This window comes from Sorex araneus, chromosome 4 (assembly GCF_027595985.1).
Source record: "Sorex araneus isolate mSorAra2 chromosome 4, mSorAra2.pri, whole genome shotgun sequence".
NCBI classification, from domain to species: Eukaryota; Metazoa; Chordata; class Mammalia; order Eulipotyphla; family Soricidae; genus Sorex; species Sorex araneus.
The window spans coordinates 12,748,603-12,754,802 of NC_073305.1; positions in this window are offsets into that span (position 1 = coordinate 12,748,603).

Below are 6,200 nucleotides of genomic sequence, written 5' to 3' on the forward strand. Positions count from 1 at the left end.
GCTCACCTCCAAATACAGTGAGAGCAGAGGGCCACGGGGCGGGGGCTGATGATGGGGGGCAGGTAGAGGGGTGGGGAAGCCGTCCTCTCATGGAAAGCTGCAGAGAGGTAACAGAAGGCCCTGCAAGTGGCTGAGTGAAGGACGCAGAGATGGGCACATAATAAGAGAGTCTGGATTAAACTGGCCTGTGGGCATTCCCCGTGCACGGAGGACCCCGGAGGCCCAAAGCCAGGCTGACTTGGGGAAAAAAGGCTACAGAGTGAGGGTGTCCACCACCCTTCGGGGCTGTGAGGAACTCAGTCCAGTCCCACTGCACCCCCAGGGCCCATCTGCATCCCAGCCCAGAGGGAGGAGTGGAGGCCCCGCCCCTCGTTGGAAGCCCCGCCCCATTGGCTCCCTCGGGTCCTAGCCCCGCCCCAAGACTCCGCCCATCACGTGAGCCCCGCAGAGACCCCGCCCATCGCCGCAAGTCCAACCCCCCCCACCCCTGCCAACTGACTTTCCTGCCAGAGACAGTTGAAGGATGCGTTGCTCTCTAGGTAGGTAATGAGCATTCCCTCTTTGCTCAAGCCTGACTTTCGGGGTTCCCCCGCAACATCTCTACTGCATCTCTAGGAATTAAGTGATTGAGATGAAGGTGATTAAAACCGGGAAAGAGACATCTCTTCCCTGGGAGGGTGAAAGATGATTTGGGATATTCTCCAGTGCTGTCTTCTCCAGCATCTTTCTCACCTGCCCTTACAGAAAGTTGGGAGACATCTGGATAGGGGAGAAAGAAAACCTTTACCCTCAACTTTTGTGTGTGTGTGTGGTGGTAAAATGTAAATAATATGAGGCCAAAAAGATAGAAAGGTAAGGCACTTGCCTTGCACGCAGCTGACCCAGGTTCAATCCCTGGCATCATATATGGTCCCCTCAGCACCACCAGGAGTCACTGCAGAGGCAGGTGTAAACCCCAAGTACCCACCAGGTATGGCCTCTAAACCAAAAAAATTTTTTAAATCTATTTGAAAGTCAAGGATGTAACTCAGCAGTAGAACACATGCTTTGCACATATGAGCCTTTGGGTTTGATCCCAGGCTACACAAATTAAATCTATTTTGTCAGGGTCTGAGGAGACAGTACATGCTTGCCATAATGGAGTACTGGGTCCAATCCTCTGCACTGCATTGTTCCCTGAGCACCCCTGGGTTTAACAGCTGACTCAGGCCAATAATAATAATAATCACTGTCACTGTCATCCCGTTGCTCATCGATTTGTTTGAGCGGGCACCAGTAACGTCTCTCATTGAGAGACTTATTGTTACTGTTTTTGGCATATCCAATACACACGGGTAGCTTGCCAGGCTCTGCTGCTCAGGCTCGATACTCTTGGTAGCTTGCCGGGCTCTCCGAGAGGGGCGGAGGAATCGAACTTGGGTCAGCCACGTGAAAGGTGAACACCCAACTGCTGTGCTATCGCTCCAGCCCCAATAATAATAATAATAATAATAGTAATAATAATAACAACAACAACAACCAAACTAAAGAGTAATGCCACCTTGGGCTCTTTGGGTATTATCTGCATAGTCTCAGGATCAAACGCAGGTCTTATGCATTCAAAGCATGCACTTTTCTGCTGAGCCACACGCCTGACCCACTAGATCATGTATTTGAATCCATTTTGTCTTTTTTCCGGGGGAGAAGCGGGTGGCGGGGCTCACCTGGTGGTGCTCACAGCTTACTTCCGGCTCTGGCTCAGGGATCACGCTTGGTTCAGGAGGCCATATGTGATGCTGAGGATTGAACCCGGGTGGACCCCATGGAAGGCAAGCAGTCTGCCTACCCACTGTGCTATCTGGTCCCCAGTCTCTTGATTGGAGAGATTAGTCCTTTGTCATTCGTAGAAAGTTCTGCCTAGGATGAACTGACTGACTTCTCTCCTTCTGCTGTTGGTGTCCTGTGTGCTTCACAGCCTGTGGCCCTCTGGGACCGAGCAGGCCCCTGTGCTACAGATCTCTGCCCCATCTCTGCCGATGAGGACGCCCCATACTGACCAGTGCCTCGACACCATGGACCAGGTGACTGTGCCACGCTCGCGGCGGCCTGACATTCTGTCTGGGGCAGAGCTGCCCCTGAAAGACTCAGCGGAGCTCCAGCCTCCAAGGACTTTCTGCCAAGCCTAGAGCTAGAATGCCTTGGATCGCCCCAACGCCGTCAGATGGACCCTAAGGCCTTAAAATCATCATCTTGGAGTTCCCTAGTGAAGGGGACATTTTTGCTCAGCTCCAGGGCCCCGTCCCCAGGAGGGAGGAGGAGACACTGTCATTTCCTGCAGGTACCCACTACCCGCTGTGTGATGCTGCTGCCAGCCTGTTGGGGTTGGACTCCCCGGACGCGGCAGCGGGAATGAACCCCTCCTTCTCCAGCCGGACCTGCACACGCAAAGTGCAGACTTTGGTCTCAGCAATGAGTTCACCATCTGCCATAAATGAACAGCCCCTGTGGGGGTACTCAACTCGAGGGAGCAGACTGAGGGTGAGGGCCAAAAAAAGCTGAGAGATGGAAAGGTGGGAGTGGGGAGCACTTGAGACCGATTGTTTATAGTTAGCAAAGTAGTTTCCTAGAAGGAGGATTTCTTCTGGGATATTTATTGGGAGGCAGGGGACAAGAAGAGGTGGCAAAGGGGCATGCAGGGCAGATGATAAGTTGCCCAGTTTTCAGAAGCTAGAAACATGGTCCCTCCAGGGGATCTATACATCAAGGCAGCCCTCCCAGCTTCTACACTCTTCAGTGACAGCCTCCCTGACCCCAGGCCTCTGCAGAAAAAAAAAACTACTTATCTGTATAGTATTCCGAGATCACCCCCATATCCCCAGGATCCTCAGTACATGGGCAGGGACCCCCGACCCCCTCATTTAGAGAAATAGTCCTCCTTGGAGGCTCAGGGCCCAGGTCACCTCTGGTCTCACCACTGTCCCCTCCTCCCCTCCCACTCTCTGCGTCCTTTGTTTGGAGCGAGTCACATGGAGTTTTTTTGTTTGCTTTTGTTTGATCTGCTGGCTGTCTCCCCCACCTGTCAGCTCTCTGGAGTAACATTTTGTCCCATCCCTGAACACCGTGGGCCTAGAAGCATAGAACAGGGTGCAACAGACATGAACAGCAGATCCTTAACACTCCCGACTGAAAAACCCAAACATACACAACCTTCTCACCATGTGTCCTCTTGTCTCTGTGCTGGGTGGGGGGCAGTCAAAGCTGGGGTCTCAGGGAGGTCAGCATGGGTTCGGCAGCCCACAGCACTCTCCTGGCACACAGTAGATGTTCAATGAATATTTCTGGTGGAGGGAAGGAGCCTTCGCCAATAAAAATGAATATTCCTCCAGAGCGCTTGTTTTCAGATGATTCTTTGCGTCTGTGATCGTATAGAACCAGCCTGATTTTAACCATGTCATAAAGGAAGGGGCGATAGCACAGCGGGTAGGGCATTTGCCTTGCTTGCGGCTGACCCGGGTTCGATTCTCCCGTCCCTCTCGGAGAGCCCGGCAAGCTACCAAGAGTATCTTGCCTGCACGGCAGAGCCTGGCAAGCTCCCCGTGGCGTATTCGATATGCCAAAAACAATAACAAGTCTCACCATGCAGATGTTACTGGTGCCTGCTCGAGCAAATCAATGAGCAACAGGATGACAGTGATGACAGTGATGCAGTAATAAAGTAGCCCCAGCACTGGTGGTTTACAGCAAAGCTCTTCTGATTCTGTGGTCCCATGGGTTGCCTGGGCTCAGCCGGGCTCTTTGTTGCTTCTCTCCTGAGGCCACTGGAGGAAGCCAGGACTGCTGTGACAGGCTGCCCCAGACTTTAGCCCAGGGCCTCAGTTTAGAGGTGGAGCTGTACTCAGGACCTCGCCACGCAGCTGAGACTTCTCACAGCAGAGTCTGGCTTCCCAGGCTCAGCAGCCCGAGAGCCAGAGTTCGCTGACAGCAGAAGCTGCGGCTGTGTTAGAAGGCAGGCCTCAGATTCACTTTTGCCACACACTGCCAGCCCAGATGCAGGAGTGTGGAGGACAGACTCCCCCCGCCACCTCTTGGAGGATGGGGGAGGAGGGGTTGCAGAGGCTGTTGTTGTGTATAAATCCCCACAAAAATTCCACAGTGAGCGCTCTAATCTCGTATGGGGTGCGGAGTCTGTGTGTCCAGGCAGGGAAGCAGATGTTTAAAAAGATCGTTCTCGAACCTCCCCGGAGTGGGTAAATCGTAACCAAAAATACCTAAAAACTGGATAAAAGATTTGGAGCATCTCTTTTTTTGGTCACTGAACTCTTTGTTTCAGGACAGCAGGCCTGTGGACAGACCAGGACAAACCTGGAGTAAGAACGCTTGACTGGGGCTGTGCAGCCGGGTGCCCAGTGAGCGGACATTGGTCTGGGGAGGCACAATCGGGGCTCAGCTTTTCAGATTCCAGCCCTTGGGACTGCGGACCTGATAGGAAAGAGGCTCGGCCACCACTGGGATGGAGGCTGGAGGAAAACCAACCCACTGACGGACGGGGTGGGACTTGTCCTGTGTGGTGTGTGCCCATGAAGGCTGGTGACCCTCGCACCTGACCCCTGTCCACCACACCTTCACCAGTATACCCGAACTTGACTTTTTGCCACAAGCCTTTCTGCAGGTCGTGAGTCTCACGATTTGCATTTGTCTAATGGTGAGCCATGTCGGCGATCTCTGCACCTAACTATGGGGCTTCTGTAGGTCTCTGGAAGAATATCTCCCAGTCCTTTTGCTCATTTTTTCCCGTTGGATTATCTGATTTGGGGGTCTGTTGGGTTGTATAAGTTTCTTGCATATTTGAATACACCATATCCGGCTCTTGATTAGTAATTTTCTCCAATTCTGCAAGTTGCCTTTTCATTTTGTTTTTGTGCAGTTTTGGGGGTTTTATTTTCTCTTGGGGACCACACCTGGCAGTGCCTCAGGGCCACTTGAGCCACATCTCATGCAGACACTGTCCAAAGTCTTTTCAATCTGATGGAGTCCCACTTGTTTTGTTTTGCCTTTGTTGCTTGAGCTTCTGGTATTGTATCCAAAAGCATCACTGCCAATTTTTTTTTCTCTTAACCTAGTTAAAGTTTTGTCAACTTGTTTTCTTTACTTTCTTTTTTTTTTTTTGCTTTTTGGGTCACACCCAGCGATGCTCAGGGGTTACTCCTGGCTTTGCACTCAGGAATTACTCCTGGCAGTGCTTGGGGGACCATATGGGATGCCGGGGATCGAACCCGGGTCGGCCGCGTGCAAGGCAGACGCCCTACCCGCTGTGCTATCACTCCGGCCCCATGTTTTCTTTACTTTCTCTCTCTTTTTTTTTTTTTTCGTTTTGGGACCACACCTAGAGGTACTTGGGGTTTACTGAATTCCAGGCTGGGCAGAGGTCGCTGAGAGAAGGATCCCCATTATACACGTGGATACTGGGGTGCTCTCCCTACCCCTCTCCTGAATGCCCCTCCCTGCCATGATAGCCCCGCCTCGCCAATGCTCCGCCCTGTCACTCTAGCTCCGCCTTCTTGGCAGCCCTGGTCGCTTCCTGATGCCCCGCCCTGTATCGTTAGCCCCGCCCCACACCGCTAGCCCCGCCCTCCTCCCCCTCCCCCTGCCCCTTCCTGAGGCCCCGCCCCAGACCTCTAGCTCCTCCCAGTGCTTTCCTGAGGCTTCGCCCTATCCCGCTATTCCCACCCCATATTACTAGCCCTGCCCTCCCCGTCCCCCACCGTTATTCTATAAGCCCCGCCCCAGTCCTCTTGTTCTTCCCAGTCCCTTCCTGAGGCCCTGCCCCATCACGCTAGCTCCGCCTCCTAAACGACTGCTGGTGGCTTCCTGAGGCCTCTCCTCCTGCAAGCCCCGCACTGTCCCTTCCTGACACCCTGCCCCATCCCGCTAGCCCCGTCCTTCCTGATGCCCGCCCTGCCTGACGCCCACCCCATCCCTCTCGCCCCGCCCTGTCCTTGCCTGACGCCCCGCCCCATTCCTCTCGCCCCGCCCTGTCCCTGCCTGACGCCCCGCCCCATTTCGCTTGCCCCGCCCTGTCCTTGCCTGACGCCCCGCCCCATTCCTCTCGCCCCGCCCTGTCCCTGCCTGATTCCCCGCCCCATTTCGCTTGCCCCGCCCTGTCCCTGCCTGACGCCCCGCCCCATTTCGCTTGCCCCGCCCTGTCCTTGCCTGACGCCCCG